This window comes from Palaemon carinicauda, chromosome 5 (genome assembly GCF_036898095.1).
Source record: "Palaemon carinicauda isolate YSFRI2023 chromosome 5, ASM3689809v2, whole genome shotgun sequence".
NCBI lineage: Eukaryota > Metazoa > Arthropoda > Malacostraca > Decapoda > Palaemonidae > Palaemon > Palaemon carinicauda.
Window position 1 is genome coordinate 72,123,552 of NC_090729.1, and position 18,986 is coordinate 72,142,537.

The window sequence follows — 18,986 nt, forward strand, 5'->3', positions numbered from 1 at the left end:
AACTTTTCTATGTAGAGAGATGTCAGTGAGACAGTTAATCATAAATTTCTTAACGGGACACTAATCGAGATATTTTCAAGATAAAACATTTCCCGGTTGAATCCAGTATTCCCTAATGTATCATTTATTTGAGAACTGAAAAACGAATTGCAACCAAATAATAAACTTAGGTTATGTGGATCAATCAATAATATTTAATTGAATGTCACCAAGACTTCCTAACTTATTTTCCTCCAACCAGCATGAATTCAATATTATTTTCAATTAATTTTAGTTTCTTAAATGCAATATATTACTTAAATCTGGTTAAGGGATCGATTAATTTCTTTTTTGCTGACTCTGTGTCATCAATCGAGAAATAAAATTGTCATCCTTCAATGGCTCAAAATTCATTGCGTTTATCTGTAATATCTTCAACATGCAAATAATGTGAATATATAACATAATTACTCATAATAAACTTCCTTCTATATATTCTACTTTTTAATTTTTCACAAGATAACTATAAGAAATGATACCGAGGAACAATAAAAAAATAGAGAAATAAAATCTCTACTTTGAAAAAGAGAACGCCTCCAAAATCCTGTTTGTTGATGGTTGCGAAATGTCAACGCCAAAGATCGCACGTCGTAGCGAGTGTCGTTATGGCTGAACAGCTGATGGGTGCTCCTCGATCGCATAATAATTTTCCTTTCCCGGGTCCTTTCCTCTTGTTTTGATATTGTTTGCCAAGTAGACTCTGGTGTGAACGTGGGAAGGAGCTGCTTACTAGTAGAGTGAGTTTTGGATTTTTAATTTCTGTTTTAGGTAAGCATTATCGCCTATCGTCTGTACCGTAGAGCAGCTTGTAAGCAATATATTAGATTTGTTAGTATATGCAAACTTTAGCCTTGTTCCAATATGAATTGCCTAGGTTAACATGGCCTGAATTTCCAAAGTTGACCTACTACTACTAGACTGACTAAGGGTAACATAGTCGAACTGACCAAGGTTGACTTATCTTGACTTGCCAAGGTCGACCAAGCCTGATTATTCAAGGTTAAGCCACCATATCCTTAATGACCAAGGTTAACCTTGCCTGAAGGACCAATGCTGACATAGCCAAGGTTCACATAGCCTGAACAGTAAAGATTAACCTATCCTGAATGGCCAAGGTTGACTCAGCTTGATTGACCAAGGTTAACCTAGCTGGAATGGCCAAGGTAACTCAACCTAGGATCCAATGTCCTTACCCAGTGCCCCACCTACTCATCTAAACTCACTGCACATACCGTGTCTAACTCTTCAAATGTAGTAATATCTCTGAAAGGCACACTGTTGAAAATTTGACATATTTTGGTTTCTTCACCAATGTATTTTGTTGCTGATAAAATTCTAAACTATGCCTGTGTAATTTGGGTAAATATATGATACTTTAATTTCTAGCCAAATACTGGAACCATATATTTTTCCTACTCGCTATCTTGTGTTTTATGCATTTATGAACATGATTATTGGGGCAAACCACCCGTTCATGAGTTTCTGGACCCCCTTATATATATAAAGACTACCTTTTTGGTTAATTTCTAGGAGAGGGCCGCATGAAGATATCAGTGATATTCAATTTATTTTTACTAAAATGTGTAGGAATGTATGTAAATAATGGTATACCAGTGAGATAATTTAGTGAAAATCAATAATAGTCGAAAAATCGACGATCAAACTCACGCTACTCTTGTCTTCCAACCAGATTTTTCTAAGTCTGTTGTTATTGTTGACTGTGTCTTGTTTTTGCTCAAATGAGCCCTGTAACCACTATAATCCGCAGACAAACTAGTCCACTATGAAGTCTTACACGTTTGGCCAATCACAGCGCCTATCCACTCTGACGTCATACATGTTTGGCCAATCACAGCGCGACAATACATTATCTTACCCAGGCATTTCATTTCGTTCTTAGACATGGAGGCCATAGCAAGCATGTCATCTCATGTTGCACAAGAAGTTGAAATTCCATCTTCTTGTCCTGACTGTTTCCTAACTTACAATGAATTTGTTGTAACTTATTCGGGGATTATTGAAAAACTAGTGGATTTTTGCCAGAGAGAATTTAATTTTACAAAATAAGAATTGCCCTGCATGTCAAGGAACCTTCCCAACGGCTTTACGTTTTTCTCAAAGCAACAGCACATCTTTATGAATCAACAGTTTAAGGTAAGCTTCATTAATTTATGGAGTATATTATAATGGTGATAGTATAACCATGTATACAGCAGTACCATCACTTTGGATTTGGTTTGATGGATGTGATAGGTAGTGTCCTTAAGGGGGGGTCGTAGGGGTGGGGGCTATCCCCCCCCCCCCAGTAGGGGTACAGGGCCCGTAGGCTAGATTAGGTGGGTGTATTAGGTTCGGTGGTGCCCTGAAAATCAATGTGGCCTTAAGGGGGGGTCGCGGAGCCCCCCCCCTCCCCCCCGGTAGGCCTAGGTAGGGGTAGAACTCCTCCAAGGTAGGTTAGTTGGTTGTATTAGGTTCGGTAGTGCCCCGATAAATCACTTTTCACCTCCTCCCCCACCCAAAAACCCCGCTTCCCACTGGTGTCCCCCATAATTGTAGTAGTAGGTTTATGCTTACATTTTATGTGTAAGAGTTAAGTCTTAGTTTCTTTTTTATTCATTTCCTCATGTTTCTATGCGATGTGCAACAATAATCTGGTTGTTTTTTGCCTTTTTTTGTCGTTAATACTTGAAAAACGGGTGCGGCCTTCTCCTAGACATTTACCCTATTTTTAAATATAAAACTTACCCGCTGGTTATATAAGAATGGCTAAAGTCTCCTGACGCCCCGGCAGAAATTTCAGAATCTTGCGCAGCTATCGTAGATATGCCAGGTGTACACTAGCGCCCTCGCGGTACAACAGGTAATAGAACTATACCCACAGGCTTCAGATCTTTTTCTGCCGCCATAGCTGGCTCTCATATTAGAAATTCTCTCTCGCTTTATTACTCTGTTTGGACGTTATTTGGTGATGTACAACATTTTTTGAGTTTGGGCTATCGCTTAATTGGTTTCTGTTTCATTTAATCTTGAAATCTTTTTGTTTGGGCTTATATTTATTAATTTAACCTTTGTTTTATGTTGTCGGTCTTTCTCTTAACTTTTCAATATGGCCGACCCCTCCCCTGTAATTCGTAAGTGTGTTAGTGAAGGGTATCGTACTCGACTCACTAAGGGTTCTATAGACCCACACAATGTTTGTATTAAATGTAAGGGAAAACCATGTTCTTTTGGAGATCGGTGTAATGAATGTTTTTCATTAACAGAAAATGAATGGGTAACATATGAACGTTATGTTAAGAGATTAGAGAGGGACAAGGTTAGGCGTAGTTCTTCACACTGTTGATTTAACCTCGCCTAATGTAAGTGATCCTATTCCTTCCTCCGTAGTGGTAGATCAGCAACCGAAGGAACCTTCTTTGAAGGACATGTTTACCGCTATTCAGGCTCTCAGTGAAACAGTTGAGTCTATAGCGGCGGATAGAATTCAAATTTTTTCCGAAATCAAGGTACTGAAAAATCGTGACTCTGAAGGAAATGTGAGAAGTGTTTCGAATGTGTTCAGTGTTGTGGAGGGTGAGTCTGCCCGATCTTGTCGTTCGTCCAGTCTACGACCTCTTTCGAGCTCCCGAACCCATAAGAGAAGTAATGTCGGACGGCAAAAGGGAACGAGAAGCTTCATCAGTCGTGCAGACGTCCCCTCGAACGTTCCTGCTGCCGTAGCACAGGTCGTTCACCCTCATCGTAGGAAAGATGAGGTTGGTACGTTATCACCGTCCTCCGATGAAGGTTCCGGTAGTGAAACCTAGCGTCACGTGTCCAGACCGCTCAAAAGATCGCACGCCGTTGTTCAGCGTCAAGAATCGCCTGCACGAACAGGCTGTAGTACTTGGGATACGCCTGAGTGTTTCCTTTCTCCCGACGCTTGCACGCCTGCGAAATGCTCAGACCACGGTGTACGAGTCGATGTGTTACCGATTCAGAGTTTGTGCCTGTTGCTGATGTTACTATTCATGCTCCGCCGCTTCCTTCAGACTGACTTTCGTCACCCGAAAAGCGTGGTGATAGTGATATTGATATCCCTTTAGAAAAAGAGTCCAATGTATTACAGACTAACGATCCTAAGTGGTCTATGCTTTTGGACATGAAACAACAGCTTTCGTCGTTCATGCAGTCTTATCAACCTGCGGTTGGCAGTGTGGTTGGGCGTCAGATGTCAGACCAGTTGTCGCACAGGCAGCCTGTTGTCTCTAGTGCTGACGTGTTATCGCACAGACGGTCTCCCATTCGCAGTGTTCAATAGCAGGTTGATTTAGATGAGTCACGTCAGAGAGTTGTTGCCAAACAGAAGTCGACTTATGAACGCGACGAGGAACGGCGGCGTCGACAAGTGGACGCAATGCGTTACCGTGACAACTCTCAGCAGTCGACTCATGACGCGAATAAGCGTCAGCGTCAACAGCAAGGGACGACCATCACCAGTCTACTCATGACGGCATAGAGCATCGGCGTCAACAGCAAGTGGACGCTAGGTGTCCACACAGCGGCACTCGGCAGTTGACTCCGGACACAGAGCGTTGGTCCATTCAACAGCAAGCGGACGTTAGGCGTCCACGTGACGACACTCGTCAGTTGACCATTGACGTCGAGTGTCAACCCATCCATGGCGTCACACACTAGTCAACCTCGACCTCTCTGCTTCAGTTGGAGACTGTTCCCCAAACTAAAGGCGATTTTATTCGTAAATCTAGTGGACGTCAAATAGAAACAGTTATTGATCATGGCAAGCGGCCTCATTCATACGTTGATCCTTCGGTTCAGGCTGCAGCAGCTGCTGCACTGCCAGTAGATGAACTTGAAGAGAATTCTGACATGGATGAACCATTAGAAGCCGTTTCTGAGGAAGAAGAAGACAAACATTATCAGCATTCTGTTGATCTTAGGAAATTGATGTTAATTTTCAGACCTTTTTCCTGAACATTTTACCCCTGTGGCTCCTTGTTCTCCTCCATCAGAATTTATCTTAGGGAAGGCAACGAAAGTGCCTATTTATACTAAGATGGTTCTCTCACGCTCTTCTAAACGAGCCTTGAAGTTAATGGGTTCCTGGATGGACTCAAAGAGGACTATTGGCAAAACGGCCTTTGCTTTTCCGCCCGCAAGATTGACTTCTAAATCCAGTGTTTGGTACGAGACTGGTGAAGTGCTGGGCTTGGGATTTCCTACTTCTGCCCAGGGGGATTTCTCGAGTTTGGTAGATTCTTCTCGTCGTCTGGCCTTAAGAAAAACAAAGGTATGGTGGTCAATGGCAGAGTTTTACCATTTACTTAGGGTCTATTCAGGGCCTTTGAAGTTCTAAATTATCTAAACTGGTCATTGTGAGCCTTGAGAAAGAGGGTCTCCGAAATGAAAGGCACAGATACTAGTGGCCTTGTTCATTTGATGTCCTGCATGGACAAAGGTGTGAGGGATGGCTCTAACGAGTTAGCTGCTCTGTTCACAGCTGGAGTAATTAATAAGAGGGCTACTATGTGTTCCTTTCTCTCGGTGGGAGTTTCTCCTTACCAGAAATCGGAGCTTCTATTCGCTCCTTTGTCAGCTACTTTATTTCCGCAAGAGTTGGTAGGGGAAGTTGCCACTGCTCTCACCCAGAAGGCCACTCATGACTTGGTGGCCAATACAGCCAGGAAAGTTCTACTGTGTGCCTTTTCATCTCGTAAACCTAAGGAAAGTTCTTCTGGGGTACGACCTTCTCAGTCCTTTCGTGGTAAACCTACCGGAAGGGGTTCTTTCAAACCAGACGGGAGAAAACCTAGGAGGAGAGGAACCAAGACCGGCCGAGGTAGACAGCAGTAGGTGCCAGGCTGAATTACTTCTGGAAGGCCTGGGAGAGGAATGGAGCGGACCCCTGGTCCGTCCAAGTGTTAAAAGAGGGTTACAAGATTCCATTCCTATCAATTCCTCCACTAGTCACATATCCGGTGGATCTTTCGCCCAAATACAGGGAGGGACCGAAGAAGCAAGCCATACAACTCCAGATGTCTCTATTACTAGAGAAACGAGCAATAGAGGAAGTGCAAGATGTAACATCTCCGGGGTTTTACAACCGACTCTTCTTAGTTCCCAAGAGTTTGGGGGAATGGAGACCGGTTCTGGACGTAAGTGTTCTAAATGGTTACGTCCAGAACACGATGTTTATGATGGAGACTCAGAAGACGGTTCTGGCGGCGGTAAGGAAGGGCGATTGGATGGTATCATTAGAAAGACGCCTATTTCCATATTCCAATACATCCCAGCTGCAGATGTTATCTGAGATTCATGGACGGAAACAAGGTCTTCCAATTCAGAGCTCTATGTTTCGGTCTCAGCACGGCTCCTCTATTATTCACCACGATCATGCTGAATGTAGCAAGCATGCTGCATTTGAGAAGAATCAGGGCCTCCCTGTACGTGGACGATTGGCTGATAAGAGCCTCCTCAGCTGATTGCTGTTTGAAGGACTTGAGAATGACACTGGAATTAACCAAGGAACTGGGCCTCCTAATGAGTTCGAAAAAATCGCAACTGACTCCATCCCAGGAGATTCTTTATTTGTGGATGGAGATTCGCAGTCGGAGTTTTCGGGCTTTTCCGTCGCCTGTGAGGATACAATCAGCTCTCCAAAAAATCCAAGCTTTTTTGAAGAAGGACCTCAGTTCCGTAAGGGAATGGATGAGCCTTCTGGGGACAGGGACACTCTCATCATTAGAGAAGTTCGTGACTCTAGGGAGGTTACATTTATGCCCTCTTCAGTTTCATCTCAATCGACATTGGAAAGCGTTCCCATCACGGACTCCATAAAGTCACATCTTCAGTGGTGGAACAGCGAGCACAGACTGAAGGAAGGCTTGTCTTTACATCAGAAGATCCCAGACCTTGTGTTGTGTTCCGACGCCTTAAACTTGGGGTGGGGGGCAACACTGGGGAAGAAGGAGCTCTTGGGAACGTGGACAGTGGAGCAAACAGCTCTCCACATAAATCAAAAGGAACTTCTGGCAATACATCTGGCCCTCAAAGGATTCAAAAAGCATATCCGGGGCAAAGTAGTCCAAATCAATGCGGACAGCACTACAGCTCTGGCCTATATAACAAAGCAAGGCAGGACCCACTCATGGACTCTGTATGAGATAGCAAGACCTCTTCTTATATGGGCAGAGGAAAGGAAAGTGACACTTTTAACTCTGTTTATTCAAGGGGTCAACAGTGTGAGTACAGACAGACTCAGCAGGAGGGGTCAGATTCTCCCCACAGAGTGGATATTACACCAAGACATCTGCAAAAGTCTGTGACAGTTATGGGGTCGTCCTCTCGTAGATCTCTTTGCAACCGCAAAGACAAAGAGACTGGAGTGTTACTGCTCTCCGGTACTGGATCCCGAAGCCATTCACATAGACGCTTTCCTAATGAATTGGTCACACATGGAGGTCTATGCATTCCCTCCATTCAAGATCCTTTACAAGGTGATACAGAAGTTCGGATCCCACGAGGAAACCAGGATGACACTGATAGTTCCGTTCTGGCCGTCAAGGAGCTGGTTTCCAGAGGTACTGGAATGGATGGTAGATTTCCCGAGAAGCCTTCCCTTAGGACCAGATCTTCTCAGACAACCTCACTTGGCTCGAAACCACCTAAACCTCCGAGCTCTACTTCTGACTGCCTTCAGACTATCGAAAAACTCGTTAGAGCTAGAGGTTTTTCGAAGAAGGCAGCCAAAGCTATTGCGAGAGCAAGGAGGTCTTCCACCATCAGGGTGTATCAGTCCAGGTGGGAGTTGTTCAGAGAATGGTGTAGGGCTAACGCGATTTCTTCATCCAGTACCTCTCTAACTCAGATAGCAGATTTCTTCCTAGACCTCAGAAATAAACAACTTCTCGTCCTCTTCAATCAAAGGTTACAGAAGTATGTTGGCTACGGTTTTTAGGCACAGGAACTTAGACCTCTCCAATAATAAGGATCTGCAAGACCTGCTTATGTCTTTTGATACCACCAAGAAAAGACAATCAACGTCTATTGCCTGGAATTTGGATGTGGTGCTTAAATTCCTCATGAGTGACAGATTTGAGCCTTTACACTAGGCTTCTTTTAAGGATCTAACCTTGAAGACTTTGTTTCTGGTTAGTCTAGCCACTGCTAAAAGAGTAAGTGAAGTTCACGCTTTAAGCAGGACCCTTTGGTTTTCGGGATGGAAAAGCCATTTGTTCCTTACAACTAGCGTTTTTGGCAAATAGTGAGAATCCTACCCGCCCATGGCCCAAATCCTTCGAGACCCCTAATCTTTATGATGTGTGGGAGACGAGTTGGAGAAGGTGCTCTGTCCGGTAAGAGTATTACGGCTATATGTGGACAGAACTAAGAGTCTGAGAGGCGACTCAGACGCTCTGTGGTGTGCAGTGCGAAAACCCTTACTGCCCATGTCAAAGAATGCCTTATCCTTTTTCATTAGACTGTTAATTCGAGAAGCTCACGCCCATTGTAATGAGGCGGATCAGAGGTTTCTCAAAGTGAAAACACATGAAGTCAGAGCGGTAGCGACTTCAGTGGCTTTTAAACAGAACTGTTCTCTGCAAAGTTTGATGGATACGACCTTTTGGAGGAGTAAGTCCGTATTCGCATCTCATTATTTGAAACATGTTCAGACTCTCTATGAGGACTGTTATACGCTGGGTCCATTCGTGGCAGCAAATGCGATAGTAGGTGAGTGATCTACCACTACGTTCCCATTTTCCTAATACAGTACCCCTTTTCTTTCTCTTGGAACTCGTAAAGTTATGGTTGTATGTGGAGATTGGTCGTCGATCTTCCGCAATCTTTTGTTTGGTCAGGTGGTCAATTTGTTCCTAGAGTGCGCCCGGAACAAGGGTTTGTTCCGTAACTGAAATACAAACCACGCTATTTACATAGGGTAATTACTTCGGCGTAGCCGAATGACGAGCCATAAGAATTTTAACGAGGGTTTACTACCCCACCACTAGTTAGCGGGGGATAGAGAGGGGTAGTTTGCTTACCCCCCCCCTCACACACTAGTGAGTGTTTCACTTTGCTTTTGGCTCGGGAAGCGATCAGACGTGTCTGCTCTCTCCCTCTCTTGACTGCCTTTAATCTGTTTTTGCTTTCTCTTTTCTACAGAGTGTGTTTGAAGTTGGCCTCTATTATTTTGATATGCGTACGTGTCCTGGATTACCTGGCCGCCCTTGTGGGACCTTTATGTCGGCCATCGACACTGATCCCCACACCTTATGTCCTCACTGTAGGGGCCAACGGTGTGATAGCGGTAACGTATGTTTGTTCCGTAACCGAAATACAAACCACGCTATTTACATAGGGTTTACTTTCGGCGTAGCTGAAATGACGAGCCATTAGATTTTAACGAGGGTGTATTACCCCCGCGCTAGTTAGCAGGGGGGTAGGGGAGTGGTAGCTAGCTACCCTTCCCCCTCACACACCGGTGAACTGCTTCACTTCACTTTTGGCTCGGACAATGAACAGACGTCTCTGTCCCGTCCTCACATGGCAGCCATTAATGCTTTGTCTTACTAATTACTTACTTTTCTTATACTTAATATACATGTATACTTTCTTATGTTTATGTATATATTTGAGTATAGAAATACAGTAAGTTTCCTTTTCAGTGTGAGTGCTGTGTGTGTGTGTAGGAAGTCCACTCATTGTACGACAACTTCTCCGTGTGGTCTCAGGCCACTACCGGTAACTTTTCATGGGTCGCAATCTCTCCCTTGGTTCTTCGGTTTCCCTTCGGCGGGCACCGTGGGGAATCGTCATCGCTGGACTCTACGTACTATTAGGTTTCTCCGCTGTTCCTCCTTTCCTACGGGGAACTTGGTCTATCAGCGTGGGGAACTTGGGAGTTTTGTTTGACTACGGTCTCTCTCTCTCTCCTTGAGTTCGTTCACCCTTTTTATTATTATTATGTATTATGGTAGCTTCCTTCCCGTTGCGGGTTGATTTGCTTCCGTTTATTTTGTCTTAATTATTTTTTATTTAATCTAATTGCATTTGTTAACTTTTCAGCCTCTGTGTAGAACGCTTCCCTTCGGGGTTCATTCGTTCTTACGATTAGTAACATTCTTAGTTGAATTACATGTTTTATGAATAGAACTTACCTGGCAGTTATATATACATAGCTAATAATCTCTACTTTCGGTAGAATTTTTCTAAACGCGGCAACCGCCTTGTGGTGGTTGGGTGGTTACACCCGTTAAAGGGTGGTACGAGGAATCATTCCCGTTTTCTGTTCTTCAATTCATCTCTGCCAGGCGGATCGCTAACACGTTGGTCCGTCATTAAGAGTTTTTCTTCGCTTCCCCTGTTTTTGCTGTTCCAGTCTGCTATTTGGTGAAGTACACTGATTTGGGGTTTTGGCAACCGTGATTTTGTTATTTCTTTGCTTTTTTGCTGTTATCATTATGAGTGAAAAAAGTCATTTCCGTGTCTGTGCGAATGAAGAATGTAAGGTGAGACTACCAAAAATGGCGGTAGACCCTCACACCGTGTGTTTGAATTGTAGGGGTTTTGAATGTGCCCTTAATAATAGGTGCGGGGAATGTAAAGTTTTGGATGAAAAGGATTGGTTGATTATGAAGCACTATGTGCGTAAACTAGAGCTCGGTAGAGTTAGGAGAGCTTCTAGGTCTAAATCTAAGTCTGTTAGTGGAAAGGAAGACGAACTTAGTGTAGATTTATCTTTTCAACCTATAATTTATTCCTCTTTGGAAGTTGATCCTTCCCTTAGAGTTAGTAACTCCTGCCCCTCCTACAGGATCCGTATCTGCGGATGACCCTCGGTACGCTAGTTTGGCTGCCGAGTTGAAGGCCATTAAAGAACAATTTTAAATATTTAACTTAGCCGTTGAATATATAATAGCTGAGCCTCTGGCGGCTCGACAGAAAAACACACAAAAACTCGCGAGCGATCGCTATGAAGGTTGCGGGTGTGCCCACTAGCGCCAACTATCGGCCAGATACCGCATATACATGTAAACAGACCCAATTTTTCTCTGTCGGCCTTAACGACAAGACGTATCAATACTCGCTGTATAACCTGGAGTTTTCTCAACATATTTGGTGAAGTACTTCCTTTTGGTTTGAGCTTTCGCAGTGCAGGTGTTTTATCTTCAACTTAAATCTTGAACTCGTTTTTGGATAGATTTAATTTTTGATGACTTTGGATTGTTTTTTGGACTTTCTTTGACTTTTAAATGGCCGACCCTTCCCTTAGTACGGAAGTGTGTTTTTGTCTTTTAGCAATTATCTTATCACGTTATAAATTATAGATTTTCCTCTATATATTTTATATCTCAACCGCCTTTATTAGGCCTCTTCGATTAGCTTTCCATTTATAGTAAACATCAAGATAAATTTTAATGATTTGTTTATATGCGACCTTTCCTATTCCTCCTCTAATCCGAGAGTAGGCGGTCCTAACTTGGAAACCGAAGTTAAACAACGTTGAGCCCTTTCAATCGTAAATAACTTTTACAGAGCAAATGATTTAAAACTTATTAAATGAATATTTTTTAGTAGATATTTTATGAAAGATTTTCTTTGAATAGTCCTCGTACTGTTTCAAAGATGAACTAACGTTTAGTTTATTTATGCTACGCAGTTTGCGCTCTATCGTTACGATAGAGAGAGAGAGAATCACGGTTTCACTTTGCAGAAAGAGTAAATCGATTCTGACGTTTTGTTCATTCTTCTTTCAAAGCTTAAATGTTTTAAATACTATTTTAAAGGAACTTGTTAATTGAAAAACCTTTCAGTTTTTTCCTTTGGTCAAATAACCTGTTTATTGACGAAAGGTAAGTGGGCTCTTCTCTTCGGTGCGAAATCAAGAGAGAGAGAGAGAGAGAGAGACGGAGAGAGAGAGAGGAAGAGAGAACGTTCCGATCTTTATTCTCGTCCCAAGCGAGTAACGTTGTTCTCGAGTCAGTTTTTTACTCTCGTCCCTAGTCTCTGTACGGGGAGAAAGGATAAAACGTTTTTAGTTTTTATTCTCGTCCCAAGGCACTGTACGGTGAGAGATTGAAAACGTAGTTTTGAATGAACTAGTGTTTAGTCTCCTTCCCAGCCACTGATCTTTTTATCTTAATATATGTTTACTGTTTTTTGCTTGTATTAATGTGCTTACATTATATGACTGATTTCGCAATTATAACCTTTTGATGAGGGTAGAATTGCGTGCTTCAGGTAGAAATCAGTTTTATTCATACCTAATGTGAATTGTTGAAAAATTTGATTTCAGTGAAGTAAGTGCAAAACAGAAAATTGTAGTGATAAAGTGATAATTGCGCAAAGTGTTATCAGTGTTGCGACCGAGGGTTCGTCTGTTCGTGCCTGTCGTTCGCCTAGTCCGAGACCTCTTGCAAGCTCCCAAGCCCAGGGGAGAAGTAATGTCGTACGACTTATGGGTTCGAGAGGACTTGATCAGCGAACAGACGTTCCCTCTATGGTTTCAGGACTCTGTCAGACGGAGGGGAGCCTAAAGCTGCTCAGCCCTCTATGGACTTTAAATAAATCATGCTGATTTTTAAGGATCTTTGTCCGGATCTTTTTGTAACTGCTGCTCCTCGTTCGCCTAAACGTCAGAGTTTACACTAGGCCTAGCTACTTCGAAGCCGTTGTTTTATAAGCTAGTGCTCTCTCGCTCTTCTAATAGAGCTTTACGTTTGCTAGGCGACTGGTTAATCACCAGGAGGAGTTTGGGGGAGACAGCCTTTGCTTTCCCTACTTTTAAGCTGGCTTATAGAGCGAGAGTCTGATATGACACGGGAGAAGTTCTCGGCTTGGGAGTTCCTGCCTCTGCCCAGATAGACTTCTCAAACCTCATAGACTCTCCCTGGCGCCTGGCCATGAGACGCTCCAAGTTTTTATGGTCGACTTCAGAGCTAGACCATCTCCTGTTAGGAGTTTTTTTTCGAGCGTTTGAAGTTTTGCTGTACAATTATGTCATGCATAAACAAGGCTTTCAGGGATGGCTCCAATGATCTGACAGCCACGTTCTCTGCAAGAACAAGTCCCTCAGGGATGGCTCCAATGATCTGGCAGCCATGTTCACTGCAGGAGTACGTAAGAGGCAAATGCGCTCAATGTGTTCATTGTCAAGACAAACTTCACGATGAAGTCTACCAGGCTGTCTTGACAGCATTAATGGAAGGCGACTGGATGGTCTCTCTCGACCTTCAGGAGGCATACTTCCACATTCCTATACACCCGGATTCCCAACCGTTTCTGAGGTTTGTTTACAGGAATGTGGGGTACCAGTTTCGAGTCCTGTGCTTTGGCCTCAGTCCTGCTCCTCTCGTGTTTACGAGGCTCATGAGGAATGTGGCAAAATCCCTCCATCTATCGGGGATCCGAGCCTCCCTGTACTTGGACGACTGGCTTCTCAGAGCATCGTCCAGTCTTCGCTGTCTGCCGGATCTACATTGGACGTTGAGTCTGGCCAGGGAGTTGGGACTTTTGGTCAACCTAAAAGTCCCAACTGATCCCATCCCAGATTATTCTATATTTGGGGATGGAGATTCGCAGTCCAGTTTTTTCGGGCTTTTCCGTCTGCCACCCGAATAGAACAAGCCCTGCTCGAAGTCCAACTAATGCTGAAAAGAGAACGTTTGTTCAGTCAGGAGTTGGAACAGTCTCGTAGGGACTCTCTCATCCCTGGAGCAGTTTGTCTCACTAGGGAGACTACACCTTCTGCCTCTCCGGTTCCATCTAGCCTCTCACTGGAACTAGGACAAGACATTAGAGACGGTATCATTCCCAGTCTCCGAACCAGTAAAGGCATGCCTGAAATGGTGGGACAGCAATATCAGTCTGAGAGAGGGACTATCCCTAGCAGTCAAGAACCCAAACCAAGTGTTGTTCTCAGACGCGTCGGATTTGGGTTGGGGTGAGACCCTGGATGGTCGGGAATGCTCGGGTCTGTGGACCTCAAGTCAGAAGAGCATGCACATCAACGGCAAGGAGCTATTAGAAGTCCACTTGGCCTTGATGATATTCGAAAGCTTCTTCGAAACTAAGTGGTAGAGGTCAACTCAGACAACACCACAGCTTTAGCGTACATCTCCAAGCAAGGAGGCACACACTCCTTTACGCTGCTCGAGATCGCAAGGGACCTTCTCTTATGGTCAAGAAATCGAGGCATCTCCCTGTTGACGAGATTCATCCAGGGGGACTTGAACGTCTTGGCAGACTGTCTCAGTCGGAGGGGTCAGGTGATACCCACGGAATGGGCCCTCCACAAGGACGTGGGCAAGAGTCTTTGGGCTACTTGGGGTCAACCCACCATAGACCTCTTTGCCTCCTCGTTGACCAAAAGGTTACCAATCTATTGCTCTCCAGTCCTAGATACAGAAGCAATCCACATAGACGCGTTTCTACTGGATTGGTCTCTTCTGGACTTATATGCTTTCCCACCATTCAAGATAGTCAACAAGGTACTGCAGAAGTTCGCCTCTCACGAAGGGACAAAGTTGACGTTGGTTGCTACCCTCTGGCCCGCGAGAGAGTGGTTCACCGAGGTACTTCAATGGCTGGTAGACTTTCCAAGAAGTCTTCCTCTAAGGGTAGATCTGTTACGTCAGCCCCACGTAAAGAATGTCCATCAAAGCCTCCCCGCTCTTCGTCTGACTTCCTTCAGACTATCGAAAGACTCTCAAGAGCTCGAGGCTTTTCGAAGGAGGCAGCCAGTGCGATTGCAAGAGCGAGGAGAGCTTCTACCATTAGAATATACCAGTCGAAGTGGGAAGTCTTTTGAGACTGGTGCAAGTCAGCATCTGTGTCCTCGTCCGGTACCTCTGTAGCCCAAATCACAGATTTTCTTTTACATCTGAGAAAGGTTCGCTCCCTTTCAGCTCCCACGATTAAGGGCTACAGGAGCATGTTGGCTTCGGTCTTTCGACATAGAGGCTTAGATCTTTCCAACAATAAAGATCTCCAAGATCTCCTTAAGTCTTTCGAGACCTCTAAGGAACGTTGTTTGGCAACTCCTGGATGGAACTTAGACGTGGTCCTAAGGTTCCTCATGTCAGACAGGTTTGAGCCATTACATTCAGCCTCCCTGAAGGATCTCACCCTCAAGACACTTTTCCTAGTGTACTTGGCTTCGGCTAAAAGGGTCAGTGAACTTCATGCCTTCAGTAAGAACATCAGCTTTTCTACAGAAAAAGCCACTTGTTCACTTCAACTTGGTTTCCTGGCCAAAAATGAACTGCCTTCTCGTCCTTGGCCTAAATCTTTTGATATTCCTTGCTTATCAGAGATCGTAGGCAACGAACTGGAAAGAGTATTATGTCCTGTTAGAGCTCTGAAGTTTTATTTAGCTCGTACTAAGTCATTACGAGGTAAATATGAGGCATTATGGTGCTCAGTTAAGAAACCATCATTGCCTATGTCAAAGAATGCTTTGTCATATTTTATCAGATTTTTAATACGAGAAGCTCATTCTCACTTGAATGAGAAAGACCGATGTTTGCTTAAGGTTAAGACGCACGAAGTTAGAGCTATAGCAACCTCTGTGGCCTTCAAGCAAAATAAATCTCTGCAAAGTATTATGGACGCGACTTTTTGGAGAAGTAAGTCAGTGTTCACGTCATTTTACTTAAAAGATGTCCAGACTCTTTACGAGGACTGCTACACACTGGGTCCATTCGTTGCAGCGAGTGCAGTAGTGGGTGAGGGTTCTACCACTACATTACCCTAATTCCAATATCCTTTTTAATCTGCTCTTGAAATGTTTTTAATATTGTTTTTTGGGTTTTACGGAAGGCTAAGAAGCCTTTCGCATCCTGATTGATTTGGCGGGTGGTCAAAGTCATTTCTTGAGAGCGCCCAGATTAGGGGTTTGATGAGGTCCTGTTGTATGGGTTGCAGCCCTTAATACTTCAGCTTCTGGGAGTCTTTCAGCATCCTAAGAGGATCGCTGGGCTTCGTGAGGAAGACAGACTAATAAGGCAGAGTAATCGTCTAAGTTGACTTCCTTACCAGGTACCTTTATATATTTGGGTTTTGTTATGATATAACTGTCAAAAACTCTAAGCATATACGCTGTAAACTTGATTAACTCTGGTCTCTACCCACCACCATGGGTGTGAATCAGCTATTATATATTCACCGGCTAAGTTAAATATTTAAAAATGATATTTTAATTATAAAATAAATTTTTGAATATACTTACCCGGTGAATATATAAATTAAAGGCCCCCCCTTCCTCCCCGATAGAGACCCAGCAGGATGAGAAAAATTGGGTCTGTTTACATGTATATGCGGTATCTGGCCGATAGTTGGCGCTAGTGGGCACACCCGCAACCTTCATAGCGATCGCTCGCGAGTTTTTGTGTGTTTTTCTGTCGAGCCGCCAGAGGCTCAGCTATTATATATTCACCGGGTAAGTATATTCAAAAATTTATTTTATAATTAAAATATCATTTTGAGGCCTTCAAAGTTAAGAATAGTGAAAGTGCTTGTGTTAGTGCCGTGGAGGTGGCGACTGACCGAACCTGTCATTACCCTAGGCCTAGACCTCTACCAAGCTCCCAGGACCAAGGGAGAAGGTACGTTGACAACCAAAAGGGGGTGAGAGATACTTACCCTTGGTCAGCCGTCGCCTCAGACAGTCCTGTTACCGATTCCCAGGCTGTTCTTGACCGTCACGGAAAAGACGTGTCGGATGTGTTAATTTCTTCTCCGAATTCTCCCAGACGTAAATGGAAGTTTGAAGCGTCAAGACCTACAAAGAGGAGATGGAACCGCGACGAACTGTCTCGTTCTTTCTCTCCTGGTTCTAGCAGCTATGAACCTTGTCCGTTGGAGGACGATTTCGACTCCGTGCCTGTGAAAAGGACGAAGCCTAAGCCTGCAAGTCAGGATTTTACAGCCGAAGATCCTCCCCCTTCTACGAGTGTTATTCGTCAACCCTTCCCTTCGGGACCGCAAGACCCAGCTGATGTTGCTAAATCCTTTATGTCTGTCATGCAGGAACAACTTTTTACGTTAGTGCAAGCATTTAGCCGCCCTCACGCCCAGTCTGATAGACGTAAAGACGACTCGTTGCTTATTAAGAAGTCTACTTCTAAGAGAGAACGGAGTTCTTCTCCTAAGAAAACTTATCTCTCTCTGCGCCAGGATGATGACTGTGCGCTTTCACAAGGCGATACTTCTTCTCGATACCAGGACGATACGGTTTCTCGTTCTCGATACCAGGACGATACTATCTTTCGTTCTCGATGCCAGGACGATACTGCCCCTCGTTCTCGATGCCAGGATGATACTGCCTCTCGTTCTCGATGCCAGGACGATACCGCCTCCCATTCACGACACCAGGACGATACCGCCTCTCGTTCACAACGCCAGGACGATACCGCCTCTCGTTCACGACGCCGGGACGATACCGCCTCTCGTTCACGACGCCAGGATGATACCGCCCCTCGTTCTCGACACCAGGACGATACCAGCCTGCTTTTTCAGGACGATTCTGCCTCTCGTTCCAAGGACTCTTCTAACGCTGGGCGCCAGGATGCAAGCCATCTTTTGCAGGACGATTCCTTTGATTTGCCATTGTCGGATTCTAAGGAGCCTTCTTCTCGTTCGAAGGATGTTGCAGATGTGGATCAGGACCTCGAGGAGGTCTCTGATGACGATGATAAACCTGCCGACGCTGCTGGAGATTACAAAGTTCTCTCTCGCTCCCTTCTTGAACTTTTTGGAGAGGAATTCCAACCTGCTGCCCCTCAATCTCCTCAATCCCAATTTAACAGAAAGAAGGCCAAGAAACAGTCGGCCTTCATCAAGATGAAACTGTCGATTTCCGCAAAGAAGGCTCTTGCGAAGATTGATGACTGGATGAAGGAGCGGAGACAAGCAGTTAAGACTTCCTTCTCGTTTCCACCAGCTCGTCTTGCTTCAAAAGTTGGTATGTGGTATGAAACTGGGGAACCTTTGGGTCTGGGAGTGCCTTCCTCCTCCAAGCGTGACTTCTCTGGCTTAGTGGACTCGGCTAGAAGGCATGCTCTCAACTCAGCCAAGGTCATGTGGTCGATGTCGGAGCTGGATCATCTCGTCAAAGGTATTTTTAGAGCCTTTGAGGTTTTTAGTTTTCTAGACTGGTCGCTAGGGACTCTGGCAAGGAAAACTGACCAGATGGAAGGAACTCGGGACCTTACCAGTATTATGTCCTGTATGGACAAGGCCCTCAGAGATGGGGCGAATGAGTTGGCTGCGCTGTTCTCAGCTGGGATCCTAAAGAAGAGAGCTCTGCTTTGCTCTTTTACTTCAAGGTCTGTTACCATTGCGCAGAAGTCTGAGCTTCTTTACGCCCCCCTGTCTCAACATCTTTTTCCCGAGTCCCTGGTTAGAGACATTACGCTTTCGCTGGCCCAAAAAGCCACCCAAGACCTATTATATCATTCAGCTCGTGAGCCCTTGGCAACCACTCCTTCTTCTTCGAAACGAGAGGAAAAGAAATTCCAGCAGCCCTTTCGGGGCAGGACTACTTCAAGACCAGATTTTAGAGGAAGAAGGCAAGAGTCAGGACCAAGATCTACCAGGGGTTCGTTCGGACCTCGCTCCAGAAAAAGAAGCTCGTCTCCTCCAGACAGTGGGCGCAAGACTGTCAGGTTTTTGGCAGTCTTGGAAGAGGAGAGGGGCGGACACCTGGTCCCTCTCAGTCATCAAGGAAGGATACAAGATCCCCTTTCTGAAGAAACCTCCTCTCGCAGATGCTCCGCTGGCCTTAGTAGCCCGGTACACAGATCCGGGGAAACAGAAGGCCCTAATAGACCTAGTCGACCAAATGCTAGACAAGGGAGCAATAGAACCGGTTCGGGGTCTATCCTCCCCAGGCTTTTACAATCGCCTATTTCTGGTCCCCAAGAACTCGGGCGGATGGAGACCCGTCC

The 18,986-nt window shown here is 44.7% G+C and overlaps 1 protein-coding gene across 9 annotated transcripts in view; it reads left to right on the forward strand.

Moving 5' to 3' along the window:
* Positions 1-618: 618 nt before the first annotated feature.
* Positions 619-18,986, forward strand: part of LOC137641331 (plasminogen receptor (KT)) — a 565,134-nt gene continuing 546,766 nt past the window's right edge. For 8 of the 9 annotated variants that reach the window (XR_011044480.1, XR_011044481.1, XR_011044482.1 and 5 more), the window contains exon 1: positions 619-776. The gene's annotated coding sequence lies outside the window, so the exon portion shown is untranslated. Of the gene's footprint in view, positions 808-18,986 lie in introns of all 9 variants that reach the window. The other variant, XM_068373772.1, reaches the window with a different exon arrangement.